This window comes from Pinus tabuliformis, chromosome 5_2 (genome assembly GCF_031772625.1).
Source record: "Pinus tabuliformis cultivar Carrire ecotype Pingquan chromosome 5_2, CPIR1, whole genome shotgun sequence".
Taxonomy (NCBI): domain Eukaryota; kingdom Viridiplantae; phylum Streptophyta; class Pinopsida; order Pinales; family Pinaceae; genus Pinus; species Pinus tabuliformis.
Window position 1 is genome coordinate 1111687321 of NC_142306.1, and position 14524 is coordinate 1111701844.

The 14524-nt window shown below is 38.3% G+C and overlaps 1 pseudogene; it reads right to left on the reverse strand.

Annotated features, from left to right (window-relative positions):
- Window positions 1–11228: 11228 nt before the first annotated feature.
- LOC149163115 (rac-like GTP-binding protein RAC2 pseudogene) lies at window positions 11229–11807 on the reverse strand (annotated as a pseudogene).
- Window positions 11808–14524: the final 2717 nt, after the last annotated feature.

A 14524-nucleotide genomic window follows, 5' to 3' on the forward strand; every position in this document is an offset into this window, starting at 1 on the left:
TGAGAGCTACTAATAGGAGATTGAAGAGACAAATTGAAGACCTAGAAATACAGTTAACCAAATCTGGAAAAAGAGCTACAACAATAATGAAATAGGGTGATAAAAAAGAGTAATGAAGGATATATCCTAAAACGGTTTTGGCATATTAAAAAAAAGGGGCAGTTGTGAAGAAGAACATCTTATAAGGGTAAGTGATTCTGATTTCTAGTTGATCATATTAGTCTTCATGGAATTTTGAGAAACTCCCACACTACAGATTCTTTAAGGCCGTGTTGAAAAAAATCATACACATCAGTTTTGTAGCACGCTACGAAGCTGTTGAAGATGATCATTTAGCACTTATAGATGCTTTTCGGAGGTAAGGTCTGATTAATTCCAAATTTTGAAGTTGCTAGTAGACATGGGATCATATATGAAGTTTCAGTTGGCAGTGGTATAGAAAGCAAACTTCCAAGAATTATTTCATAAGTGATATAAAGGTTGTGCTACAAAAACAGAGTATTTTCATAGCACAGTCATGTTTCATCCTTCCCTCAATATTTTTGAGTTTCCTTTTTGCACAGGTGGAAAATGAAGTTTTAATGGATTATTAATGCATGCCACATGTACACCAGCAAAACTGCTTGAAGATAAATATAAAGGATTAAGAGCCTTAAAAAGAGGAACTCTATCTCCTAATTTTCAGGACAGTTAGGTCATGACTCAATAGGTTTTGCAATAGCACTGTGGACATCATCAAGCTCGAAGACATGGGTTGGCAGCTGATTAAAGAATGTATTGAAGTCATAGATAAGGTTGTTGAAAGCATGTTTTAGGAGTTTCACTCCTATTTGTATTAGGTCTCTTAAAGACAGCTAGCTATCAAGTGGTAATTAAGTAGTTTGCTTTATGAATAGATAGGTGTCAATGTTAGGAATTCGAATTCCCCTAAATATGGATCATAGTATCCAAGGTTGTAAAACTCTATATAAAGCTTGAGAATTGAATTCCTTAGGGTTGGGAATTTTTCATTAGCAAAAGAAAGTGGTGTTATTGTAAGAAACTGTGGTTTTTCAAACTTAATACAGAGATCAATTTGACTACTCAAGATTCACAAAGAGTTTATGTGTTTGATATTCTTATGGCCTTTTACGATTACTTATTTGAAGAGGTATGAGCTTCTGATACTTAGAATTCATTGGAAAATGCTCTAACTTCCTTCACATGCTTGTAAATTGTGTTAATTCACTGTGATACTATTTTATTTATAAACCTAAACTCTAAGTGCCTTGACTTCCATGTTTTGTTTATCATGTTGTTTTGTTGAATACTATCTTGACTCCATAGCCCAATAGATGTTTGCTAATCTTTGATTCAACCAATCAACCAGTTATACATTTGTTCATTTCTATTCCTAGAGTTAGCCATCTAATCATTAATCAAAAATCCTAAACCTATTCAGAGAGCCCTCTTAGGTTGAGGAGGCTAAGCCTCAACCAAAACATTGGTTTGAAAGAGTTACTGAGAGTCTACTTGATCAGCAGCCTATCAGGGTTAGATTTTGTGATAACATAGTGTTTGCAGCTCTTAGTAGGTTAATAGTCCAGCTTTGCTTTGCTTCAGATCTTCTTCATCATGCTCACTTCTTTATTTGCAATAGTCTTCTTTCATGCTTTCCTTTCTTGCAGCATTTCTCAGCATTTCCTTTCATAGATCATAGTTTAGACCATTTTTATGCAAAACTCTGTTTTTCTAGATGCACTCATTTCATTGCTTGTTTGATCTTATTGGTTGATTGTCAGTTCCTTTGCAACAGATCTCTTCTAGCAGTAGGTTAGCCTATCATCCATCCCATCCTCCATCTAATCCATGCCCTACAGGTCGCCCAAGCCTCACCTCAATTCTGCCTTAGTTTCCTGCATTTTCCATAGAACTTCTTCCTCTCTCCTTGAGCAAACCCAATCATCTTCCTCTCTCCTAGTGATTCTTGGTAGACCCTAGGTGCCCTAACACCTCATTCCAACCTTCATCCACCTTTTTCACCCACTCTCACACCCTCAAAATAGTGAAAACTGCTCTCGGCCTCCTCCTGTAGGCCTCTTGTAGTTGCCCTATTTTCCTCCTATAGATTTCTTGTGTCTTCCTCTAGATTTTCTTGTAGGCTTCCTTTTGAAGGATGAGTGCAGGAAAACCCCTAGAAGGCCACCTCGGACCTCCTACAACCCATCCACACCATCCTACATTCTCTCAAGTCCTAAAGCCACCCTCCAACACCACCTATTCATTGCCACATTCACACACAATAAATTATATGCATGTCAAATTTACATAAAAATACATAAAAATCCAAAAACATGTTTTTTTGCTTATTTACTTCCATAAATAGCTTAGGTAGATGTTGTTTACTTCCTTGAGTAGGTAATGGCATTCCTTTCATGGTTCATAGTTCTTTCTGCAAAAGTAGGATTAGTTGGTTAAGTAGGGTTTACTAGGTTTGCTTTACATTTCAGTCTTTCTCCTTTCTATAGTTAGAGTAGCATCTGTAGAGTAATCTTTCTCTCCTTTCATCACATATAGAGCTTTTTCTAGAATCCATAGAAGTTGGCTTGAGCTCCTAGTGATATTGTGCTCACTGACCAAGTGACAACCTGCAGTAAGAACTAGTACTTGTGCATACAACACTGATGCTTCCAAGTTTGTTACGAACTACGGGGTTGATAAGAGTAAAGTAGGTAGCCTAGGACTTGTAGCATTATTGCTGCAATACTAGTGCTCACCAAAAACGGAGGCTTTCTGTGCACAACGAGAGTCATTTTTTCCAGTGAGGGCTATGGAATCACAATTGTTTGCAAAGGAGAGGGGGGAGCTCGATGCTAGGATGGTAGACAAGTGCAAATGAGTGTGAATGATATCCTCCATGTGCTTTTATAATTTGCTTTTGGTGTATAAATGATTAATGAGGTAGGATGGCCCACCTCACCAATTCACTTTCTTTTTTAGTTTTGTAGCCTTAGGACCTCTTCTTGTAACTTTAGAACCTTAGGAACATGATTACATATAAAAGCATAAATTACATTTTAAATCAAGTGTTATTGAACAAATTTACCTATTGCTACTCCTCATTTGCTGAATTTATACATGAAATGACTGATTTTGTGACCTTAACCCTAATGACCTAATGGCGACACTGAGCTGAATCGAGGCCATGATGATGTGAATGAAGTGATATTAATGATTTTTTCATGATGGTAGACTCAACTGAGTGATTAAAAGTGACAGAAATATGAAATTCTTGAGAGAGTGGAAATAACCTTGACGCACTAGCTAATGACCAAATTTTTATTTGAAGACTCACTGAAATGACAAAAATTTGACTTGACACCCTAACAACACCTTGTAAGAGCATATTTGATCACTGGTGACAAGCTGAACTGATTGACACTAACACCCTCACATATAACCTTACTTTTTTTGCGACTTGGGAACCCAACCAATTCATTAGCAAAACAATATTGTGCCCAACCCAAAGTCTCCCTTTCTCCAACTTGAGGTCAACCATGCCAAGTTGGAGGTCCACCAAGTTGAATTTCAAAAATTTCTAGAAATGAGAATTTTTATATTTTTATATTTTTTAAGATTGAAATGAGAATTTTCTATATTATTATTGGACCAAAGCCCTAAAATTTACTCATTTAAAAGAACCTAGAAAATACAAATTTATTGGGCACATGCCATTTGTTTAGCCTTATTCGACTGCGACTGTTGGTTCTGCACATTCAAACAAACAGAGGGATGTCTTGGGAACGATGTGGGTGCGCTAAGGAAATCACCTACCTCTTGATTGCACATGACTTATGCACGCTGGAGGTGTAACACCTAACAGCAACATATTTTTATCTCATGAGGAGAAAAGTTGCTATAATATAGTAGGGCTCATCTTGGGACACTACTAGTAGCTCTACTATGGGATGGCACTTACTCATCTCATCAAGGGCACTTCAAATAGGTCATCTATATCACATATATTTGGAATTTCTCTTGTTGATTACAAGATATCCCTAGATATCAATTTTAGGAAATTCCATTCTAACTAAATAAAAAGAATCTTCTTTTTTTATCCTTGATGAAGAAAAATTGGTCATCGAATACATCGACAATAGATTTTGGCTATTGCAAAATTCCAAATGACAGTAGTGGTAACATCATCCCAATTGGCTAATGCTATATGCTGGATGAACTTGTTTGCACCCCTTGTTGGTGCTTAGCTTCTTTTATGCCACAGTAGCTTATTGTTGTCCCTTAATGGAAGACGAGTAAAATGTAGATATCGAGCAAGCTCTATCTTTGCCTATTGCAAAAGTTTACACCAGCATCCACACACACATAGGAGGACTACACTCATCCCTAACATATATGATATGGGTTTCTTATGCATAGACCATGGAGATACTTATCAGTGATGTAAATTGGCTTTGATGTGGAGACTATGAAAAAGAATAATATCATATGGCACATTAGACACACTGAACGCGTTTGAAACCCTCCTCTTGCATAGGTACACACCTTAAAATGGGCTGACACCCTCAATAGGACACCCTTAATGGCTCTTACAAGCCTCCAACCTCCCTCCATATAACACTTGATGGGTTGAAACCCTACATATGGAAGTAAGGAAGGAAGGATGGGTTTGCATTTTGGTTGCGGACCATCATAGTTGGATGGGGAAAGTTCAACGTCTCGATGCAAGTTTTGTTGAGCCTCTCAATCGAAGGCATCCTACCACTATTATGGAAACCCTTGGAAATGCCAGTTTTCCCATTTGATATTGCCAATGTGGGATTTCCTCATTGAACCACTCAAAATTAGATTTTGACACTATGGCAAAATGTGAAATGAGAGGGATCTGTTGGAGTAAATATCATGCTAACTATTTACAAGGAAGGAGGGGTTCGCATAACGAACCATAACAGTAGATAGGAAGGAACTGGTGTTTGCATAGCTCTCAACCATAAATTCTCTCATGGTGGTGCCCTTTCATGGTGGATAGTTCAGTTTAACCACCTCATCAGCTATGCGATTACTAAAAGCCTCTCCTATTTGTTTTGTTGAACCTCACTAACTTCATGGGGAACAAAACATTTGGCTATCCAAACAACCATACGAAAAAGCTTCAGCTCGCTCAACCTCAAAGAAATCTAAGGGGACACTCCCTAACACTCCCTGGCACACATTGCCACACTTTGGCATTTGGCACAATCTTGCCATGTCGCCCTGACACTCTAGCATTCCTTAGCACTACCTAACATACCTTTTCACTCCCTCCTTAGCACACCTATAACTCACTGGAACTCCCTATCACACACTCTTATTCATTCATTTCCATGCATTTGAAACTAACACTCCCTTGTGTTTCCCTGACACTCCATAATACTCCTTGATATGCATTGGCACACCATAGCACCTGACACATCTTGGCATGTTGCTTTGGACTCTAGCATGCCTTAGCACTACCCAACATACCTTGTCACTCCCTCCTTAGAACACCTAGAGCTCACTGACACTTCTTGTCACAAACTCTTATTCATTAATTTCCATGCATTAATTGACTTAGTGCTCCCTTTTGTTTCCTTGACACTCCCCAACACTTCCTAGCACATGTTGGCACACCTTGGCACCTAACACATCTTGGCCACATGTCACCCTAGCACTCTAGCATGACTTAGTGCTGCCTAACATGCCATGTCACTCCCTCACGCTAGTTGAAGATTCATGTTTTTCCGTTTTCCAAAAAACGTCATTTAGGGCCTCAAAACGGCTCTGGAAGTTCAAGACGCGAAAAATTGCTAAAGATAGTAACTTGTGCTACAATTAAGGAAACTGAAAAACTGAAAGAAACAATGGTGGGGGTCCAAGTGGAATAGGCGGGTGGCCACCAATATCCACTTGGATCATTCCTCCCCCCTTAGGAAGAAATGGTCCCCATTGCATTGAGTGCCTCCATGAGATGGGAAAACTTCTGTTGAACTTATTCCCTGGTGAGCCACTTGCCTTGGTGCAGGAGTTGGCCAACTTTGACAACCCGATACAATTGGATCTTCTGCTGGTGAGTTTTCTTGATCTGTGTGTCCATGATCTGATCAGTTAACACATATGTTAGCTAATTAGTTTGCACATATTAATTACCACTAGTTGAAGAAGTATAGGTGCCCTGAATCAAAGATGATATCTTAACACAAGTTATCGACACTTGAACATAGTTTCCATGGATCTCATGGACAAAATATGGAGAGACTCTTTGAATCTTAGGAAACATTTTCTCATAATCTACTTAATCTATAAGTGGTAGGGCTTCAATTTTTTCCATTTACTGGGAAATCTCACCCAAAAAGTCAACCATTGAAGAATCAATCCTATGCTAAATCACACCTACCTTCTCATTTTTAAGATCTTCGTGAGCTTTCACCTATGAACCTTAAAGTTAGTGCCCTTTAGCACCTTGAATGGTGGAATAGAAGGCATTGCAATAGGAGGTAAACTCCATTCCCCTTCACCTTTGTCAATATCTCTAGAGACACCTACAATCTATACCCCTCCCTTGACTCAACATGATTCCACTTCCTTTACAAACCCTCCCTTCAAAGGCATCCTCATAGGAAGAGCTTGTGGTTGAAATATTACGATAAAAAAATGGGGCACATCATCTCTTTACAGGGTTTCAAGGGAAGGGTATTGGAAAATAACCGTCTTATCCTCTATAGCCCTTAATACCTTCTCAACGCATAAGTGAAACAACATAGTGATAACTAGACCCAAAGATAGATCTCAACATTCAAGGCCAAACTCAAATAGAAAGAATCACACCATGGATTAAGAATTGGCATTTGGTTTTGGTAAAACCAAGGACCTCCTTTCAAGATCATGACCTTGCTTTTAGCATTCTCAAAAGGAAGGTTTAAAACCCACATTAAAAAGGGGAGATTTTCACCTTAGCCTTTGCAACCTTTGCCCAAGACAAATCTATCTAATTGACCATTCTAGATATGTTAGGTCTTGGAATTCTAGAGTACCCAATCAATGCCTTTGAGAGGCCAACTCCCTAGCTCCAACTAAAATTTAGTCCTATTGAAGAGGCAACTTGAATAATCCTGCTAAAAGGATACATTTTTCCTTTCTTTTGATTAATTTACAACAAACTTCAATGCCTCTTCTTTCTTATCTTCCTCTTCCATTCCCAAACAAAAAAATCATTAATCTTATATCATAAACACTCTATATAGATAAGCATTGGAATAATTTTCTTGAACTCATGGTGTACCTTTACACCTCAACCCATGCAAGTGGACCTAAGTCCATGGTACAACCCATCACCCTCTAAGATGGTTCTACTTGTCTCCTCAAAACTAGGGCATAAGACACCTCACAATGAAAAATGGTCAAGCCATCTCAAACTTATGGGCTTTTTGCCTTCATGGAACACATTCTGGCTAGTGATCATCAAACATAATGCACTAACACCACTAACACACACCAAAAGTCCAAGATACTCGTAAGATGTGACCCACACCCAAGCGCATAGACTACACCTTCATAAAATGCACCTTCAACTTTGGATGTCCAAAAACAGTAATATCCTAACCCAATATGGCCTATTTTTTTAGATTTGTGTAATTCACTCCTTATCAAATCCTTGCACCTCCTTAACACTCCATGAGAAATCTACTTGAATGGTCACCTTCCAAGTTCCAACACCTCCTTTTGCAACATGAAAAAACCACCTATATATGTTGCAACAACCTTGCCAACTTCTTTAGTGGGTTGCACATATATTTCACATTTCGTCTTCACCTTGCAAAGTGGCAGTGCAAGGAGAGGGTATCAACTTCAATCAAGGAATGTTCACTTAGTACCACTACCAAGTTTCCTTGCCACAACTTGTCAAATGTCTTAAGTTAGCTTCACAACTTCTCATGGTGCATAATGTGCTTGTCTACACCTCTAAGTGAGACCACAACCCCCCAACCCCTCTAATTACTCCACCTCTTCAACCCCTATTAGAGTCTTTTTGGACGTGCACCCATGCCTCAAGTAGAACATAACACTAGCATCCCAAACCTGCATGCTCGTTCCATATTTTAATGTCTCGTTGAAACCACATTATCACACTGCTTAAAATGAAATGTTTACATCTTAAGGAAAAACATCTACTTTTCTTATGACAACCTAAACTATGTGAGTGACTTGGAGAGGACTCCATTTTCTCAAGATAAAAACATTGGGTCTTACAAACCCATTCACACAACAATTTGAATATATTTAACCTAAAGAAGGTTACATACCCTACTCCTTCCAAATTTGTCATATAACTTTTAAGAAACTAACACATGTTTTTAATTATTAAATCTTTACTATAAACTCTCTTTTGTTTGCACCCACCTAATATGCAAGAACACTTAAATATTTTCAATACAAACAAATTAAGAGCACATGTTTCCTTCTTACACTTAAATGTTTTCAATACAAAGAACTTGTTTTCTTCTAATAACATTCAAATTCTAAAAATACTATATATCTACTTCCATAAATTTTAATAACAAAAAAACATTCAAATTTTCCAAAAATACTATACATCTACCTCCATAAAGTTTAACAACAAAATCATTACATAAAAGCGATAATCTTAAATTAGATTATTGTTAGGATAATCTTTCACTTTAACAACAAAATAGTTACATACAAATGATAATCTTAAAATTAGACTATTGTTAGGATGATATTTCAAACCCAACCAAAAACACGCATGAGGCGCTAGTTTATCAAATGAATTGAAAAACTTAGTATGAAAGTGAAAATGGGCGCTAATTTATCAAATGAAACTAAAAATTTAGCGCGAAAGTGACAATGGGCACTACTTTATTGAATGAAACTAAGAATTTAGGGCTGGTTTATCAAATGAAACTAAAAACTTAGCATGAAAGTGAAAATAAATAATGTAAGCAGAGAGAACTTGTGACCTAACTATATAGGGCAGCGTATATCTATATTTAGTGTCTCTGCTGTGGAGCTTCTAAGCTTTACATTGGTTTAATGTCTTTTTACATAGGTGATAGTTTGGGCGCTATCTTGATGTTTATTTGCTACTGTTTCCTTTTTCAGTATCTATGTACCCTTTTACGGTGTGTTTCCCTCAATACTTTGTATTAAGATTAAATTTTTGGATTGAAGCTTTTCATGCATTTGTCTATTGCGAAGCTACTAGGGAGTCCATGTTATAGCAGGTATACAGAGTGTCTTTCAAAGCAAAGCAAAGGAATTTGCAAGATGAGGATTATGATAAAGGGAGGTATTTGGAAAAACACAGAAGATGAAATTCTGAAAGCAACTGTTATGAAATATGGGAAAAATCAAAGGGCACGTATTTCTTCTCTGCTCATTCGGAAATCAGTGAAACAATGCAAAGCTCGGTGGTATGAATGGTTGGATCCCTCCATCAAAAAAGTATTTTGAATAATTTTTTGTGAGGGTTTTGAGGAAATTTGTGTAAGGTTTTTATATCAGGGCTGTTGTATTCGCAATGAACTTCTTTGTGGCAATTTTTATAGAACAAATTTAAACAAGGGTTTATATTTTTCAATAAGTCTAAACAAGGGTTTTTTGTTGTACAACGCAGGTCAAATGATAAAGAAATGGGTCTCGGCACACCTACCTGACAAGCCTTTTTTCTTTGTTGCTTTGTATTTAAGTGAACATAAAATAGTGTATGTAAATCCATCTAACCGCGTGGAAGCACATCCTATTGACCAAGTGGAAGCTACAGTTCCGATTGAAGCAGTCAGGATATTTCTTTGAAGTCCATGCTCCAGCGCTCCAATGGTGATGTCACCCTTAGTAAGCTCCTGTTCCATTCAATCGTGGTCTATTTTTGGATCGATGAAGCCCATTTAGTTATGAAAATAAGTAGACTTTACTTAAAAAACCTATGGATTATAAGTAGAAATTACATAAAAAGAATTTTGTAGAGATTTTGTAAGGAGTGGAATAAACAAATACTCTATGATCTTTTATATACTAAAGTAAATCTTGCACATTGAGACAATATAGCCAAATTCAGTAATAAAAAATTACATGTTTTTCTGATAGAGCAGAGCACCTCCATGCCTTGAACATGATTCAAAGCTCTCTTTTCTTAAGGGCATGGGATATATGGACAAATTATTATAAATGGATGGAAATCCATTGCCCTCTGGTAAAGTTTCAGGTGTATTCAGTGTTGTTAATGCACCTTGAACATGATTATCTAAACCACCAACCCCTGGGGTAGCTTGTGAACCAAGGTTCAGGCCATCTTCCATTTCTTCTTTTGAATCACTCATAATTACATCAGGTTTTTTTGAAGAACAAAACTAACAGAGTTGACAAGTGAATATGATTTCTCATGAAGCATAGTATGTTTGTGCAGTGTTCTCCCTCTATGTCACTATTTTCCTCGGCCTTGTGCGTGTCTCCATTTTTTGTTTTATTCATTTTGCACTTTTCAACACCACCAGAATCATCAGCACAATCAGTGCCTCATACTTCCGTCTTTTGTAGATTAAAAGTTGCTTCTTCCCTTTGAATTCTATGAGTTTCAAGGTTGCCATCCTCTAGAATTATGGACATCCCTTGTAATAGTTCCTGCTATTTTTGTTGCAATGCAATAATCTCTTCAAGTAGAATGAAATGCTTGTAGTTTGTTTCACAAATAACATAATGCTCTTGAGCACATTGCAACTGTTGTCTCTCAAGTTCTAGATCTCAAATTGCAGTAGCCAATACCAACTGAAGTGATGAAACCTTGGCCCATGCATCTTCCTTGTGTTTCCTGGAGCTTATTATTTACAACAAGCTGCTCTTTTTATTGTCAAGCAGTTGGCTTAGATTGTTGCTTTAGTGCCTCCGAAAACTCTGCAAGAACCAATTTTCATTTACATTTCAAGATATTTCTCCATAAGCACAACAGGGAATGATATAAAATGTAAAAAATAAGGACCTTTCATATTTCAAAACAATCCTCCATAACCACACAGACAATGATATAAAATGAAAAAACCAAGACCTTTTCCTAGAGCATCTAGCTTTACAATAAATTCAACACACTGAACATAGAGTAACAAATCATAAATACTCGGGAAATATTATGCTAGAATTTGATTTAATAATGCGTTGTAAAGTTCCGCAGATGCCAAAGATAGATAAAGCCCTTAAAGAATAAGTCATGTTATTTGCTTGTTTCTGTGTTTCTTTTGCTTTGGTGGTTGAAGAACCACTTTGATTATGACATCAAAAACAACCTTAACATTCTATTGTGTTTTAGAACTGCATTCAATGTGTGCTGTAGCCCCGATTTTCCTCTTCAAATCTTCACCTTGCTTTGTCAAGATTGGGGCTGCTGTGGGATGATCAGTAAAAAACTGTTTGTCGTTTCGTAAATCTAATTTTTTCCCCGCCAAAATGATAGGCACAGATGGTGCGTAGTGTCTCAATTCTGGAATCCACCTTTTGGAAAAAAAATTATAACCGGCCTCGCTGATCAAGGAGAATTCCAGGAGAAAGACATCTGCACCTCTATAACTTAGGGACCTGATCTTGTTGTAATCCTCTTGTCCCGTCGTGTCCTAGAGGCCAAGATTCGTTGTACTTCCATCCACCACTACATTTGCATTGGAGTTATCAAACACTCTTGGTACATATTCCATTCGAAATGTGTTTCTTGTGTAGGAAATAAGCATGCAAGTGTTTCCCACAACACCATCCCCCACAGTCACACACTTAATAAATCGGGCATTTCTCATGGTTGCTCTGACTCTTCAGAAAAACTAACTATGTTCACTGGAACATTTCCTTTCCAGTGGCTGAATTCACAAAGGTTGCTTAGCTAAGCTAATAGCACATAACAGACAGTGAAAATTTTTAAAGGACCTAGAGCGATTACAAACTAGAAAGAAAATTGTTTCTCAAATTAATATTTAAAAGGTTGTCCCAGAGAGATTAATAGCCATTAGAAAATGGAGCACATTTTGAAAAGAAACAAACAAACATCTCAATCCAGAACATCACAGTTGGGATTTGTACTCACAAAAACCAAATACTCTATGATCTACTCACTCTTCTCACACACTGCGAGGCCCACTGAGTTCCTATAGAAAAAAAAACCAATTTTGATAGTTAAAGGCCATTGTAAGAGACTTGGTGGTGATCTTGATCAAGTGCTAAACCCCCTTCTAGACCCCAAAATCACCATGCTATTCTCACGAACATAAAAGTGTTTTGAATCTAAAAGGAGTTATCATTCTTATTGTTTCTATTTTGTGCCTGTGTGTGGTTTCAATTTTTTTTGCCATTATTATGGTAGGGACAAGGCCATGGACAACTGGAGGGGCACCATGACTGGTGTTGTAGTTGAACCTTCTAAGCCCTAAATTTCAAAACTTCTCTTAGACACACTTGTATAAAAAAATTCACTTCTGGTTCAAGAGCAACAAGAGAAAAAGGTTTTCATCTCTGCAACTTCTGGAGTAGTTGGACAACTTGTTGGTCAGTTTGCAAAGATGCATGGGTGTTATGTTGTTGGGAGTGCTAGACAAGTATGATAAAAGGAGGATATTGCCAAATTTTGAAAATTAAAAAAAAAAAAAACACATCTAGGACTCAAATTTGTTATCTTCATTGATGGGAATTGGATGTACACTAAGGTCTTTGTTTCTATGAATGGCAGAGATGCTCTTGCACACTCTTGCACACTCTGGTACACTATGGCATGTAGATCCAACGCTTACAAGTGCTTGGAACATTCTTCTCCAAGGATGAAAATGTGTAGCAATAAAGTTAGTGAATCTTCATTCAGTTATAAAAGTTCCAAAAATATTTTGCATGAGGTATCATGATCCAGGTGGATATTGGTGGCCACCTGCCAAGTCCACCTGGACCCCCACCATTGTCCTTCTCAGCATTTTCAGTTTCCTTAATTGTAGCACAACTTACTATTTTTAGCAGTTTTTCGGGTCCTGAACTTCCGGAGCCGTTTTGAGGCCCTAAAAGATGTTTTTTGGGGAATCCGGGGGCAACATGGGTCCAGTAGTGCTCGGATAGATCTTTCTAACGAGCTATTGTATGCGTCAAACGGAGATCATATGCCAAAGTTACGACCCCGAGAAGTTGATGTACCAATTTACCCCAAACAGGGCCCACAGTTTGGTGTTTCATCTCCTAGGGTTAGGTTTTGGAATTTTAAGGGTTTTCCATTGTTTCTCAACAATAAATAGGCCTTCGAGCCTCATTGTAACACAGTTCAGAGGCATGTAGCCATCACATCTCTTCTCAGAGATAAGCTACCATCGCCCTAGCTGGTTTATTTCCATTTTTGGTTGTAAGCATATTTCAGTATTTTCCATTAATGAAATGAAGTATTATTTCCGTTGCATCTTTGTGTATATGGTTATCTCTGTAATTTGTTGCGTTCCTGTTTAAATCTGGATCAGTGGTATTAGAGCAGTCTGCTTTTTCTCTGTTTTTCTTTGCATGTCCCCAACAAGGTCAGGATATAAAGAGTTAGGGCTTGAACTGGTTGAACCTTTGCAAGACCAGCCTCGCAAATCCTGACGGCCTCCTATGGCGGACGAGAAGAAAGACGAGGGGGTAGGAGATCCCATCAAAATCTTGCTCGAAGAAGCCCTCGAGCGACAACGGAACGCGATGATGGACAACTTTGCCCAGATCCTTCAGCGGCTACCCAGAAGCGACGCATCGGCTTCCAGCAGCTACTCTGGAAACGCCACACCCTTTAAGGTACAAGTTAATTTTGAAATCCCCATATTCGAGGGTCAGATAGACACAGATGCCGTAGATAAATGGTTAAATCTGCTGGAGGGTTATTTTTCTGTTCATGATTTTTTGAGTCGGGAAAAGATTGTTTTTGCTCTTCTCAAAGCAGCCCCCCACGTCAAGGACTGGTGGGAAACCTACTGCGAGCAGAAGGATGAAAGTACTGGCTCACTATTTTCAGCCGCACCCACCTAGGATTCATTCCGGGATGCCGTCAAGGAGCAGTACTACCCTGTCGGAAGTTATGAGGATGAATACATAAAGTGGACCACGCTGCGGCAGGGAAGGGACCAAGACATGCCGGAGTTCACCAATCTTTTCCATAGCCTTCGCACAAAGTTGGGTATCAAGGATTCAGAGAAACATTTGATACTCAAATACCGTGGCTGCCTACACAAGTACATCCAGGAAGAAATACAATTCCTAAACATCCCCTGGCTCGGCGCAGCATACCGATATGCCGTCAAGGTCGAGCAGAAGTTGAAACAAAAGAAGCGAGATTTTGGATCTGCGAATCCAAAGCAGGGGAAAGGTGCCCCGAAACCACAGAACAAAGGACAAAGCCAAGGCGGGACAGCCCAAGACAACCAGCCGAAGCTGCAAGCAAAGAACAGCGCCGCGAAGCCGAGAAAGGACATTGGAAAATGGTGCGAGTTCCATAAGAGCTCCACTCACAACACAAGTGAGT